The 16,047-nt window shown below is 36.1% G+C and overlaps 1 pseudogene; it reads right to left on the bottom strand.

Annotated features, from left to right (window-relative positions):
* Positions 1–14,755: 14,755 nt before the first annotated feature.
* On the bottom strand, positions 14,756–14,856 carry LOC131828406 (U6 spliceosomal RNA; annotated as a pseudogene).
* Between the last annotated feature and the right edge of the window lie 1,191 nt (positions 14,857–16,047).

Below are 16,047 nucleotides of genomic sequence, written 5' to 3'. Positions count from 1 at the left end.
CCCAGGACCCCGAGATCATGACCCGAGCCGAAGGCAGCGGCTTAATCCACTGAGCCACCCAGGTGCCCAGAAAAATTACTTTTTTCTAATAAACAATTATAAAGAAGCTTCTATGGTAAAACTTATTTAAATATCTCTTAAACATCTTCAATTAATGTCTGTGACATTCTTTTTTGTGTTTTGTTTTTACCTCTCTTTTTGTCCAAGTGAGTTTGCGTGAGAGTCAAGTGAAGCAATTAGAAGAAAACAAAAAAGGAGGAGAGGAGGCAAATGAAAGGAAGTTGGCATCAAGGAAGTCAGAGGGCAAATATTTATCACACCTTAGCACCATTGATGTGGTGGGAGACAAAGTCTATCAGGCTCCATGACCTGACGTGAGGATTTTAATGTGCCCCTTTTTCCAAAACCTTCCTTTCCTAAAGGAACTAAAATATTGCACAGTCAGGACAAAATCCCATCATTGTGACAACATCCCCAGTGTCCTTTCCTGATTTCTTGGCTGGGTTTTGGGGGCTCTTATTATTTCAGAAGTTAGCTTGTGGGAGTCTCAATCGTTAATTTGAACACCTATTTAATTTATAGCACTTTTAGTTGAACTTGCTATGGTGCAAAGCTGCACTTGAACAAAGAGCCTTAGAAATAATTGTTAAATCCAGAGCTACTGCAAGAAGCTTGCTTTCAGACTATTCTAACTCTTGAAGCAAAGAAAGCAGAGAGAAAAAGCTAATCAAAGAGATTTCTCACAATTTGTGATTTTTTTTCAGAAAATAGATTCATCATTGTTCTGCTCTCAAACAGAGTCAGGGAAACAGAAGGAAAGAGATAGATACAGAGAAATGACACGTCTTAGAAATCCTTTCTGCAGAGAGAAATAAACAGCTAGTTCAAATAAACTAACTCCATTTTTGAGAATAAAATATGAGATCTAAACATGGTCCATGATATTACCAAGGATGTGTCATTGCACCTGGGTAGTCTTCAGAGCTTACTAGCTTCTGACTTTTGCCCCATCCACGGACAAAGCGAAAGTGAACTAGAGATGCCAGAGTCACAAGGGGAGGATAAACTCCCCTCTCTCCTTTACGGTATCACTCTGGGGGTAGTCCAGCACATCTGCTTTGGGAGATATGGCCGCTGAGGGTGGATGGAAGTCCCAGACAAGACACAGCAATGGTCCCCATGATACCCTCCCTCATATCAATGCTGCGGAGACAAGCGCATTTCACACAAACTGGCAAAATGATCTGTGACAATCAACATTAAGGAGAACTGGTATTTGTGGAGCATTCGGAAGTGTGTATGAAGGGTTTTTCTTAAACAGTATCTTTTTTCTCTGAAAAAAAGTCAATATTACTATCATTATTTTGCAGATGACCATATGAGAGTAAAGAATTTAAGTGAACCCAAGTTCAAATTCCAAACTTCTCCCATCACATTGCCTAGATACCCAGTTGTTCTTCTGAACCCCTGTCATTGTGGGTACTAAATTCTAGGAAAGCTGATGCCCTGTTTCTACGATCAATGAGAGGTAGTATAGCTCAGGGAAAATTATCTTAAATGAATAGTACTTACTCAAACAGAATATTCCAGATTCTCAACATAAAAAATTTTGTAGAGAACCACATTGAAAGAAAATTGTAAGAAAGAGAGAATAATTTGTTGTATTTCTATTTTGTGGCAGACTGTTCTTCCCCATAATGTGCGAGTATCAGAATTTACATAGTCAATGTTTTTTGAGCCCTGGCTGATTTAAATATTTTTCTTTAGCAATATCTCAAGGGTTATTTAACTCCAGATTGCTTGTTTAAAAGACAACAAAGATTTACTAAAAATGCTCTATCTAAATAACATCACTAAAAAAACTTTCTTCTTGGTCAAATCAAATGTAAATGGGGCACCTGGGTGACTCAGTCCTTAAGCGTCTCCCATTGCTTCAGGTCCTGATCCTGGGGTCCTGAGGTCAAGCCCCTGGGATCAAGCTCCTTCTCCCTGTAACCCTCCACCCCCTTAGGCTCTCTCTCTCTCTCTCAAATAAGTAAATGAAATCTTCAAAAAATTAAGTAAACACATCAAATATAATACAGTTGTAACCAGCACTAGGTAATATAAAATTTAACCTCCAGCTCCTTCTCACTTAGTAACTAGTGAAAACTGTAGCTAGAAATGGGCACAGGAGATATCTCTGTGTGGTCCTCTTTAAATTCTTTTTTTTTTTTTTTTAAATTATTTATTTATTTGACAGAGCTCACAAGTAGGCAGAGAGGCAGGCAGAGAGAGAGAGAGGAGGAAGCAGACTCCCTGCTGAGCAGAGAGCCTGATGTGGGACTCGATCCCAGGACCCTGAGATCATGACCTGAGCCGAAGGCAGCGGCTTAACCCACTGAGCCACCCAGGCGCCCCTAAATTCTTTTTTTTTTTTTAATTAAAGTTTTCTGGATCACCATCAGTCAAAAAAAATCTTGTAAAGCATGAAAGAGAAGCAGTGGTCACAGCAGAAATTTTCCAAAGAAGGCAATAGCTGGTATATACCAGCCAGGGAGATAATAAGCCCCAAAACTATACTCCTATTTGCCACTGACTGTCACATCATTCCACAGTGGTGACAGGTAGACACATAAGGCACTGTCCTTGATTGCCTTGCATAATCTGCAAAGTATAAGATATAGAAATATACATGATGTAGATATAGATATAAATATTGATATTAGATATAAGCATATATACAAAGAGTACATGAGGCTCTTGAGGTTTTCACTAATCTGCGTAATACGTTCCCATACATCACAGGTAAAGAGGATATAAATCCAGTTTATGGGGATTATTCTACTGCCCCATTAGTTAATGGCTTCTTTTTTTCCTCAGAGGTGTCATAGATCAGATAAAATAATAGATACACACTCTGTTCATGGGAATTGGTGAAAATAATCGAGCACATGGAACTTAAAGAGCTGTTTATCAACTTTATTGTGAACAACTTTTGCGATACGAAAGCATCAGGAGCTGTGCAGATAATTCGTGAGTCTAGTCAGGATAGAAACTCGAAACCAAAGTTTAGATTGCACGTGGAATAAAGCAGATCATCTGTGCCAGAGTTCCTTGGGTGTCTAGATAGAACAGACAACTAATCACAGAGAGAAGCTTCACAATGTCACCTGTGCAGGGGTTTTTAAGGCAAGAAGGTGAATCTAGTACTATAACTTTGTGCGAAGTTGGAAAATGTTTGACTGAATCAGTAGTGACCGGCCACATTTTGTCCAGTTAATGATGAGAACATGAAAGACAATCGTGTAGGTCCGTGAGTAGAATCAGCGATTTACTCATTTACAAGTATATCTCACGGAGCGAGCAGTAAACAGACCTTTCAGAGACACATACATATTTGGAAATATAAATAATAAATCACTTCTAACAGCTAAATTGAGTTTCACACATCCTTGCAGAGTGTCAGCCTGGCGATTGAGATTTATAACAGTTGTCTATTTGCATAACCTGTCCCAATGTGCAGCTGAAGCAAAATCAGGATTATCTCCGTACCAAGAAGAGAGTCTCTCATCCCATAAGGACAGATTACCAGTTATGTTCGGAGGTAAATGAAAGGTTGAACTGAGGCACAGGTCACCTAAAAGATCATCGGGCTAAAAATAAAATAAAATTTGAATGCAGCCCATATGTCTATGGTTTCAAAATTATCTACCCACTAAAAATAGCATCTAACTCTCTATCCACAAATGTTTGCTTAGTTGTTTCTGGGAGTTCTCAAAATCTCTTTGCGGTCAATGTTTCAGTTGCTGTGTTCTTCCTCTTCTGTCTGCATAGTCCATGAACAAAGCCACGTGCAGAGCCCCAGATGATGCAACTGTACATCTTGGGCTCATCTGTGTATCAACCTAGTTGTTTTATAACATACCTCATTATTTATTTTATTTTATTTTAAACATATAATATATTATTTGTTTCAGGGATACAGGTCTGTGAATCATCAGTCTTACACACTTCACAGCATTCTCCATAGAACATGCCCTCCTCAATGCCCATCCCCCAACACCCTCTCCCTTCCCCCCTCCCCCCCTCCAGCTACCCTCAGTTGGGTTCCCGAGATTAAGAGTCTCTTATGGTTTGTTTTCCTCATTATATTGTGTTTTAGGATTTTTTTTTTTAAGATTATTCATTTACTTTTGCAAGAGAGAAAGAAAGATTGAGCACATGAGCAGGGGAGGGGCAGAGGAAGAAGCAAACTCCCCAATGAGCAGGGAGCCTGATGCGGGACTCGATCCCAGAACACTGGGATCATGACATTAGCCGAAGGCAGGGACTCAACCTACTGAGCCTTCCAGGCACCCTATTGTGTTTTGTTTTATTGCACTTGGCAGGTAGTACGTTTTTTTTTTTTTTTTTTACAAAACTGAAGATCTGTAGCAACCTAGTGCTGAACAAGTCTATCACTGCCCTTTTCCTAACAGCATTGCTCATTTCATGTTTCTCTGTTACATTTTGATAACATTTTACATTATTGTAAAATTCAAATTTTTTTTCATTATTATTATATTTGTTATGGTTTTCATTAGTATTATATTTGTTTGTGATCAGTGGTCTTTGATGTTACTATTGTTCATTGTTTTGGGGCACCATCGGCTGCACCCAAACAGGACAGCGAACTTAGTAAGTATTGTGTCTAGTCTCTCATCTCTCTCTCTCCTCGAGCCTCCCTGTTCCATGAGACACAAGAAAATTGGGCCAATTAATAATCCCAGGACAGTCACTAAGTGTTTCAATGAAAGGAAGAGACCCTAGTCTTTCCCTTTAAATCAAAAGCTGGAAATAATTGAAATGAAGGAGGAAAGCATGTCCAAAGCTGAGACGGGCTGGAAGGTAGGCCTCTTGCACTGAACAGTTGGCCAAGTTGTGAATGCAAGGAAAAGGTCTTGAAGGAGATTAATAGAAGTATTACTCCAGTGAACACACAAGAAAGCAAAAGGGCCTTATTGTCGATATGGACAAAGAATGAGTGGTCTGGATGGAAGATCAAACCAGCCAAAGCAGTCTCTGGATGAGCAGGCCAAAGTCTCATCCAGAGCCGGGCCCTGACTCTCCTCAGTTCTATGCAGGCAGAGAGAGGTGAGGAAGTTGCAGAAGAAAATGTGAAACTGGCAGAGGCTGGTTCAAGAAGTTTAAATAAAGAAATTGTCTCCATAATATCAGGATGCAAGGGGAAGCAGCAAGTTCTCCAGAAGATCCAGCTAAAGTAATTAATGAGGGTGGCTACTCTAAACAGTAGGTTTTTTTTTTTTTTTTTTCAGAATAGATTTTCAATGTAACTACTACTTGTAAGATAAGAAGTAGAAGTTTCTCTAATTTGATCTCTGTTGGATTCCTTTGAAAGGGTCAGTTTTACTAAATAATCACGACTTTCAGTGAGTTCCAAACAACAGAAAACGGAATCAAAACTGCTGAACCTATTTTCATTAAACTTTTTATACACAGAGACATGCGGATTAGAAGCTCTCCATGGTTACCTTTATATTAAATTATTAACAGAAAAGATGATAGTGTAAGTGTGACAACAATGAAACTGAAAATAGAAGTATGTGAATAGCACATTGGCACATATCATGTCAAGTAATAAAAAGTCCATAGATACTAAAACATAATAATAATAATAATAATGCTTAGGTTAAGAGTCAGCTTAATTACGTGTCAGTTGTTAACACCACAGAAGCATCAGCCGATGTATTTTTCATTTGCTAGTGTCCTGATTTTTCATATTTGCTTCCAGGTTATTTTTTTAATTTATGTATAATGGTCATATTATTAAATATAAACATTGGAAAAAGGCTTTGGGTTAGCAAAACAGAAACATAATCTGAAGCTAGGAGTTAGGTAGCCATATTGGATTCTCACTATTGTGAGCCTGGTGTGATTTTTATGACATTTGCTTTCCCCTGAGGAGTTAAAATGTCTGAGGAGGAGATGCCATGTAATGTTTTGTGACAATAGCATTGCTTGGGTCGTATTGGGCATAATGCCTTATATTTCAGATATGGAAATCTTTCCATCTAAAGAAATTGAGAGTATTGTACAGAAAGGCATGAAAGCAAGATTTCATCAACACAAACACCTCTGCACAGAATCTACAATTAAAAGAATCCCAGAGCACACATTTCCATCCTACAAATGCTTCTATGCACATATTCTGAAACTTTTTTTTAACTAAATAAGACTTTTTGGAAGTATGTAAAATAACGTTAAGGAAATTTCCATATATCTGGATTTATACCATGCTGATGACATCATTAGCACCTATATTCACTGTCCATAATTGTGTATTTTTGTGTCCATGGGAGTAAATGTTAGGGCATTGCATTTCAAAAAGAAAAATGTGATAGAACAGAGAACACAATGTAATTTTATGGTTGCTGATGCTAATAATATAATTAAAGAAAACTCTTAGGTTAGATCATTCCTGCCTAGATTACTTAGAAAATGTATCACACTTGACTGAACAAAGGCTTAGGATATCTGAAAATGTTTCCCATACTCAATGTTTGAGTTGCCCACTAAATGAATATCAAATATTGCACATGCTTTTATCATCTAGGATGCCTTAGGGATTTACTCTACTAGATTTTGTCAAATTATTATGGCAAATTTCTGATGTGATTTATAAGCTTATTTATCACATGTTTCTATTTGAAGGAAATATTTGTAAGCGCTGTTATATGGTTTATGATGGCTTCTGAAAGAGACAGAATGAGATTTTTTTTTTCTTTTGGTATCGATTAATTTACATTTTTAAAAAATATTTATGTATTGGGGGCACCTGGGTGGCTCAGTGGGTTAAGTCTCTTCCTTCGGCTCAGGTCATGGTCCCAGGGTCCTGGGATCGAGCCCCGTATAAGGCTCTCTGCTCAGCGGAGAGCCTGCTCCCCCGCCCTCTCTCTGTCTGCCTCTCTGCCTACTTGTGATCTTTCTCTGTCAAATAAATAAATAAAATATTTTTAAAAAATAAAATAAAATAATAAAAAATATGTATGTATGTATGTATTTGGGGGAAAGTGTACCTGAGAACATATGAGAGGGGAAAATAAGCAAGTGGTATTCGCTTCTCATTGCAGCATGAAGGCCTATTTGTTTTAAGTGAAAAGAGGAGTTTGAATGTGCAAAATTATCTGTGAGAATGTTGCTCAGCCAAGGCAGTGATATTCTGGGGCCCAAGAGATTGAAGTCTTTACTCCACAGATAAGTACCCCATCCCTGTTTCTGTGCTTTCGGGGTGATCAAGCCATGTAATGTTCTATGAGAACTGAAGAAGTTCATCTATACCTACAACCAGGGCTTTTCTGAGGGACATTGAATTTGGCCACTGGAAGGAAGACCGTAGTCAGGCAACCAAGGTTCGTTTTTGGGGAACATATTGGTCCCAGCACTCCATTCATTTTTTCTAGTTGTAAGCATTTGTTTCACAAACAAGCTCTCTGTGTTGGCCTACCTGAATTCTAAATTAAAATTATTTGTTTTAATATTACAGCATACTTATTTCATAATATTTATCATTAAACTTATGGTTCCATGTAGTCAGAGATCATTTCTAATTGCTTTACACCTGTCTATATAGTGGCAAGCCCATTTTGCTACAGAGATGTCCCTCTTAGATGCTCAAAAAAATTTTTTTCTATGTACTAATTGACTAAGTGGATGAATTACTGAATGAATGAATGAATAAAATAGCCTCCTGTGTTTCCTCCACTTAACAAAATTGTAACAATCTTTCAAATGCTGGCTAAAGTACCCTCTTTCCACTCCAGTCCCAAACTAATTAATCAATTCAAAAGACTTTACCATGTAACAGTGGCAAAGGTACCAGGTAATGTACACTAGACTCATTTATCTCACTTATATTTTTGTATTATTTGTTGTTTTCTATTATTGATTCCTTCTTATATATGGTTTATATCTGTACTTAAATTATTAAATTCTGGAATATATAATCTGAATCTTATAAGAAACCAGATATTTATATGTTGACTATCTTGTTATCTAATGAAGAAAATTTTCCCAATAGCTTAGCTTAGCTTTTTCCTCATCATTTCCTATGAATTACCATATCCCCATTGTACTGGGTGGGGTCCTTCATTTTTGGTCGCATATCCTCTTGTGTATGAGCATTTCCATATGTGGAAAGGGGTGTGGCTAGTAAATTTGGGACTAAGAAAGAAAAAGATACATGTACAACCAGTTTTGCTCTATTTTATTGAGAGAAAATCAGAGTCAGAGTGTCAGATAGAAAATAAAGTGTGTTTTTTTTATATCAAAAGCATGCTTATTCTATGAAATGTTGCTTTTCTAACAGAGAATCTAATCTCACAAATTTCTATATTTTTTATCTCATTAATCAAGGCAGCTATCTTCATTTAGACAAATTACTACTATCTCTGTAAAGAGCCATCAGTTGGCACAATTCCAAGAGAATCTCTTTCATTAGTTGTTGTGTGTGAATAACAACCATTTCACCTCCCCCTACAGGAGCCTGCCCCTGCATAGACGACAGCATGAGAGGTATCCAAGATGGAATTAAAAGTCTTGCTTTTGAGAAAGAAATTCACATAAATCACAGTCTGCAAGTTTTCACACCTTTTTCTTGGCTTCTATAACACTTTTACACAGATATACAAACAATTTATAATTCACAATTTTGTAGCTATTTGATTACAAATCATCTGCAAGGTAATCAATTTATATTGTTAACTCCTCAGAGTCCAACCCAGCTCTTGGCACATAGTACATAGTACACATTAAATAATCATCTAAATATCTTACCCATCATAGGAATGAGTAAACAGCATTATGTATCCATCTACATCATTCATATATATATCTATATGAGTATATATATATATATATATATATATATATCTCCCCAGGGGTTTTTTTTTTAAGATTTTCATTTATTTATTTGAGAGAGAGGCAGAGATAGCGAAAGAAAACATGAGCAGAGAGAAGAGAGAGAAGCAGGCTCTCAGCCAAGCAGGGAGCCTGATGCAGGTCTTGATCCCAGGACCCTAGGGCCATGACCAGAGCTGAAGGCAGATGCTTAAAAGACTGAACCACCCAGGCATCCCAATATCCCCAGATTTTTTTTTATTCTAACTATAACTAAAACCCAGCCAAAAATGCAGTTCTTATAACCAATTAAATATCCAATTAGCAATTTAATGTAGCATAATCTACCTCATTATATGTCAGACTAGAAAATTAATAAATGAAAATGTATTTACAACACGTAGTTATATTTTTGTCAATGTCTAAATATTTTATTTTACTAAAAGAAAGAATTTATTTTACATTTCTCCAATATAGTCATTATAAATTGTGAACAATATATTCAGTGTCTCTTTAAAAGTACTTGGGATACTACTTAATAAAAAGGTCTTCTGCAATAATCTCATAACTTGTAGTTCTGAACCAGTAATAAACAAGTAAAAAGTTACCAGTGTTGCCTATATTCATTAAAATTTCTAGAATATAGGCTTGTACATATTTTATATTTTATTAATATAGTTCAAACATATAGAAAATAATGTTATACAATCATTTACCTGTTCATCTTTCTCACTGTATTTGCTCACTTCTTTCTCCCTTCCTCTTTATATATGTTCCACCTTTTTTCCCCCCTCAAAATAACCAAAGTTTTGAAATTGGTGTACTTGCTTTATACTCTTACTACTGTGAGATCACAGAAAATGTATTGATTGGTATCTTCCTCCAGTCCCCAGTATAGAGCTCTCAAACATTTGTAATTTCATAAGTGAAAAGAACACTGTAAGCTCATCTTCTATTAAGGCAACTCTGTGCGGGCTCTCGCATGGGCTCCTGGGTGGGGACTGGTCACCAGAAAGACCAAGACATGATTGGAAGTTACAAATTTTCAGCCCCATCCCGCAATCTCTGGAGAAGGGAGACGACCTGGCAATGGAGCAAAAAGTGATCCTGCCTATGTGAAGGAGCCTCCTTAGAATCACAATGAGTTGGAATTGCTTCCTGGCTGGCAAACACATCTGCACTGAGAAGGTGGCTTACTCCAACTCTACGGACCTTACCTCCAGACCTCCAGACTTTACCCTATGTGTCTCCTCACACTATCTTTTATCATATTTTTCACTAAACTGATAAACATAAGAATTTCCTTGAGTTTTTTTCTGTGGGCCACTCTAACAACTCAATTGAAACTGAGGAAGGGATCATGAGAACCTCTGATTTGTAGCCAAATCAGAGAGAAGTTGTGAGTAATCTGAGGACTTACTCCTGGTGACTTTCATCCAAAGTTGGGGGAGCCAGGCAGCCTGGGAGAGGGAGCCATTAACCTGTGGGATCCGACACCACCTCCAGGTAGCATTAGGATTGACTTAAATTATAGGACACCCAGCCAATGTCTCAGACCACCACTTTTGGGGGGAAAAAGCCCTCACATTTGGTGGTCCAGAAGTGCAAGAAATGAAGTGTTCTGTATGAGTAGTAAAGGAAACACACAAGAAAAAGACTGAACTGAGATTTTTCCCTACAATGGAGAAAGAAAGACTGGGTTGTTAACTTTAACTACAGATATATGTGTGTAAATATATATTCTTTTTAAAAACTATTTAAATTCAAGTTTGTTGACATATAATGTATTACAAGTTTCAGAGGTAGAGTTTAGTGATTCTTCAGTTGCATATAACACCCAGTGCTCATCACATGGTGTGCCCTCCTTAATGCCCATTACCTGCTTATCCCTTCTCCTGACCCACCTCCCCTCTAGCAACACTCCATTTGTTAATTAGAGTTAAGAATCTCTTGTGGTTTTTCTCCCTCTCTGATTTCATCTTATTTTATTTTTCCCTCTCCTCACTTATGATCCCTTGTTTTGTTTCTTGAAATCCACATATGAGTGAAATCACAAGGTATTTGTCTTTCTCTGACTGACTTATCTTGCTTAGCATAATACCCTCTAGTTTCATCCACGTCATTGCAAATGGCAAGATTTCATTCTTTTTGATGGTTGAGTAATATTCCACTGTATATATATATATATATATATATATATACCGCATCTCCTTTATCCAAATACCCAGTCAAGAAATGGGCAGAAAACATGAACAGATATTTTTCCAAAGAAGACATACAAAAGACCAACATACACATGAAGAAATGTTCAGTATCACTCATCATCAGGGAAATACAAATCAAAACCACAATGAGATACCACCTCACACCAGTCAAAATAGCTAAAATTAACAACTTGGGAAACAAAGACGTTGGTGAGGATGTAGAGAAAGAGGAATTTTCTTACACTGTTGGTGGGATTGCCAACTGGTGCAGCCACTCTGGAAAATGGTATGGAGGTTCCTCAAAAAGGTAAAAATAGAGTTATCCTACAATCCAGGTCAATTTTAAAATAAATCATACATATATATCTATATCTATAGATAAAGATATATCTGCACAAGTACTCCCTCCTCTCAAAAAGACAAGTATTACTGTAAGAACTCATTTATAAATATTTATAAATATTTTGTACTAAGCAATATTCTAAATGTATTACATGACTTTTCTCTGTATTCCTCACAATAAACAAGTGTAAGGTGAAGTCCAATAAATAAGGAAAAGCAAGCACTATAAATTTCCCAATTTATAAAAAAGTAAAAGGAGAGAATTAGAAGTTAGTATTTGTCTGTTGTCACTTGTGGCAGACCTAAGATTCAAACCTTAGGAGACAGACTCCAGAATATTCTCTGTTAAGTACTTTATTATACATGAAGTTTGATTTTGTGAACTACCAAATATTTGTTCCTATTTAGAGACTGATGTAATAGACAATAGTACTCCTAAGAAAAAATGGAACTTATGAAAATTGAGTTCTATGACCTTGATCTTTAATGTTTCTTAGATACTAGATCTCTTTGCAAATCTGGAAAATAATGGGCTTTACCTTCAGAGATTTGGGTGTAAATACATGTGTATGTACATAACATGTACAAATTTACATTAATTTGTGTTGTATTTTAAAGTTTCTTCAGAAAGCCTAAACACCAATTTATGAAAATAAAGTTAAATAAGCATTATGTATAGTATACCTAGGTGGTTCAGTCAGTTAAGTGTCTGATTCTTGATTTGGGCTCAGGTCATGATCTAAGGGTCCTGGGATCGAGCCCTGCATCAGACTCTGGCTGAGCATGGAGCCTGCTTGGGGTTCTCCCTCTGTGCCTCCTCATCTTTCCTCCCTTTCCTAAAAACATATGTATATTTGTCCATTTTCAATACTTCTTTATTCATTTTAATCAATTTTAATTTTAGCCACAAAATATTTCTAGATAGATTTATTGGTCTAATTTTTAGTAACTTTTTAAAACACAGAACTTAATTTTCTATAAGCAGATTGTATAAATAGTTTAGGGAACTCCCAAAGGCTAGTCAACTTGCTGTGTGGTTTAATTCCAATATAAATATCTTTAAGAGCATAGAAAGGCAACCCAAGTATTTTGGGGCTGAGGATGCTTTTGTGGGCTAACTGAAAAATGTTTCTACTTTCAATAACATATTCTTTTTGAAGAAAGGCTGATCACATTAAATCAATATGCAATACTTCTCTCCTTTGCCTCAATTATAATGGCTACAAACTCTCTCAGGATTTTTTTTTTAAATAGATTCTTGCAGGAAATCTGGTCTCTTTCTGTACTCAAGGCTCACTAAAGAATATGTAGAGAAACAATATGTTGAGTGCGAGAAGTAAGTTAGCATAATAATCATATCAAAGTTAGGAGAGATTTTGTAAATATCATTTTAGTAGATATGGTGACTACTAGCTAAACCATTTTTGGTGGCGAGTGATAAAATAATCCAATGCAGGACGCCTGGGTGGCTCAGTGGGTTAATCCTCTACCTTCAGCTCAGGTCATCATCTCAGGGTCCTGGGATCGAGCCCTGCATCAGGCTCTCTGCTCAGCGGAGAGCCTTCTCCCCCTCCCTCTCTCTGACTGCTTCTCTGCCTTCTTGTGATCTCTCTCTGTCAAATAAATAAATGAAATCTTTTTTTTTAATCCAATGCAAATTAAATAGGGTAGCTGAATACAACTGAAAAGTCTAAAACTAATCTAATCTCTGATTAGCTTGATCAGTGATCCTAACCAATTTTTCAGCCATTTTTTTTAGCCTCCTCTGTAGCAGTCTCACTTGTAAACCAGATTCCCTTGTGATGGACAGGAATGCTTACTGCACCTGGGTTACATAGCTTCGTTTTTTAGTACAGAAAGAGACTGTTTCCTAAAACCAATCAATGAGTGTCTATTTTTCCCTCTGATGGGACCATCCTTGAACCAATCATTGCCACCAGGGAAAGAGTATATACTAGTAAATATATGAGTTACATAGAGCAATAGCATACATTCAAGGGTCAAAAAAATTTAATAATATTTGTTGTTGCTTTTTTCGAAAGTCATGTATTTGAGTGTTCTTAGTATGACAGTTATGGGTCACTTGGCTTCACTAATCTACCTCAAATCTTATATTACCAAGTTTCTCTGCGATTCCTGCTGTTCAATTATGAACTGGAAATCTCCTACTTGTCCCCTAGTCACTATTTTGTTCATTGTAAGAATGGAAGTTAAGAGTAGTATGGCAATGTTAATTAGCTTTAAATTTATAATGTGTGGATCCTTCACAGAATAAGCAAACATCAGTTGTTGAGTATTTCTGGAAAATGCTTTTAACCATAGACATAGATACTTTTAGAATCCCCTTGAAGATATTATTCCTTGCTATTTGAAGGAAACTGAAATGGACATAAGGGAATTAAAAACCCAAAGACCATGCCCTTAAAAATGTTTAATTGTGCTTTAGCAATAGTCACTTTAATTAAAGTTTTGTTACATTTTGACAGAGTAAAACACTGCATTTATCAAGAGCCTTCTTTCTTACTTACAAACATTTTGAAACCTGTAGCCCCAGGATGGGAGGAGGGGTAGAGGGAGAGAGAGAAGTGAAAGCAGGCTCCACACCCAGCATGGAGCTTGGCATGGGGCTCAATCCTATGACCCTGAGATCATGACTTGAGCCAAAATCAAAAGTTGGTCACTTAACCAACTGAGCCATCCAGGTGCCCCGAACCATTCTGGATAACAGATTTAAAAGTGAGAGTAAATAGAGTTGTCGTAACTCGTCAATCAGCCAATCAATCATTCTCTTTTTAACCAAAATAGTGTTTCTGTGGCAGTAATAGAAAAAGTATATTATCCCCCAAATCATTGTATCCATGCCATGTTTTGGAAATAAAGTTCTTTCACTGGTATTTAGGCACATCTAATATAAGTGTTTATGGGGTTCAACTAAGAAAACATTACCACTTCCTACATCTGTAAATTGGGAAGAAGTATAACTGGTGTAAGCACTTCCTAGAGTTTTGGTAAGAAAGTAGATTGTTCAGAACCAGTTACCAGCTCAGTATTCGATAAGATAGACTAACACTATTTTGTTGCTATTCTTATTTTTACCTTTCAGTTTGTGCTTTTGTGATGTAATCAATCTATATTTCCAGTTTTCTTGAGACATAATTGATATACACCACTGCATATGTTTAAGATGTACAGCATAATAATTTGATTTACATATATCATGAAACAATTACTACAAGTTTTAGTAAACTTTCACTATCTGATACATTGACAAAAAAATATTTTCCTTGTGATAAGAACTCTTAGGATTTACTCTCTTAACTTTCATTTACACCAAAAATATGGAACACGTCAAATGGGTGTGTCATCCTTGTAAGGAGCCACACTGATCTTCTCTGTATCATTCCAATTTCAGTATATGTGCTGCCAAAGGGATGTCATATTGTATACAATATATGCAAACATTGTATATATATATATATATATATATATATATATATATATATATAATCATGCCTATTTCAGTAGACCTTCTGTCTTTGTCAGACAAAGCAATTTTTTTCAAGAATTTTTTTTTAACAGTGAATTAAGTCATGAGAAAGTGACATCCTGTGGTGTATTTTAGCAATCAACAAAAGATGAGAGTCTTTTTGAAATATTTATTTTAGGTCCTAGAATTTAAACATTCGACATTTGCTCCTCTTGATCATCTTTTAAGATCAAATAATAAACAATTTGATTTGACATATTTCCTCTTTGGTTTTTCATACATCTGTTAAAACATAACAAACAGGGGTAGTACTTAATGAGAATCTGGAGAAGGATGTATATAAATAAACTGAATTTCAACTTGAAAGTTATTAATTGTTCCTTGGTATTAAAATGGATGTAACATATTTATTATAGGATCTTTCTGCCAAATAACTGCAGCCTATTTCAAATAGGTTATTTCAAATAACAATCACAGTAATATCTTAGTTAAGAAAGCTAAAGCTACATCACAGCCAAAGTATATTAATATCACTATTTTACTAAAAACACATCTAGTTTATTAAATGTTACATATTTCTAAATTTTTAAGACTAAATTTAATTACCCATAGAGGCAAAATTTTCCCCAGATAATGTTATTTTTGAAGTATTTAAACTTTAACATAGGATCAGCTTCTTCTTAGCTCAAGGGTCTTGTTCTATTTCTTTTCAGCATACTTTATATTTACCTATTTTCCATACAAGTAAGTGCACATAAGCAGATATATTGTTTTCCCAGCCTGTAATAGAGAGAATATGCATCTACTTCTATTAACTTGCTTACCCAAAAAAAAAAAAATCTTTCCGTTGTATATTAATAGCTTTTAATACACTGAGGGCTCATGTTGACTCCAAAAACAACAACGTAACATAGTAAGCATCCACCGCAGTTACAAACTCCAAGTATTTTAATTGTCTCCATGATAGTTACAGTTGACTCCAGTTTTAAATGTCCTTGCTGGCCCAGGTTGTTCATAAGCTTTTCATCCCCCCTTGATTATTTCCTAAGTGATTCAAGGTTTGGAATCTGAACACTCCTACTCAGAGTAAACATAAAATAAATAGATAAGGCCTAATGAGGGCAAAGCTGGGTCAGA

Source organism: Mustela lutreola, chromosome 3 (assembly GCF_030435805.1).
Source record: "Mustela lutreola isolate mMusLut2 chromosome 3, mMusLut2.pri, whole genome shotgun sequence".
Taxonomy (NCBI): Eukaryota; Metazoa; Chordata; class Mammalia; order Carnivora; family Mustelidae; genus Mustela; species Mustela lutreola.
This window is presented reverse-complemented; position numbering and strand designations above follow the sequence as displayed.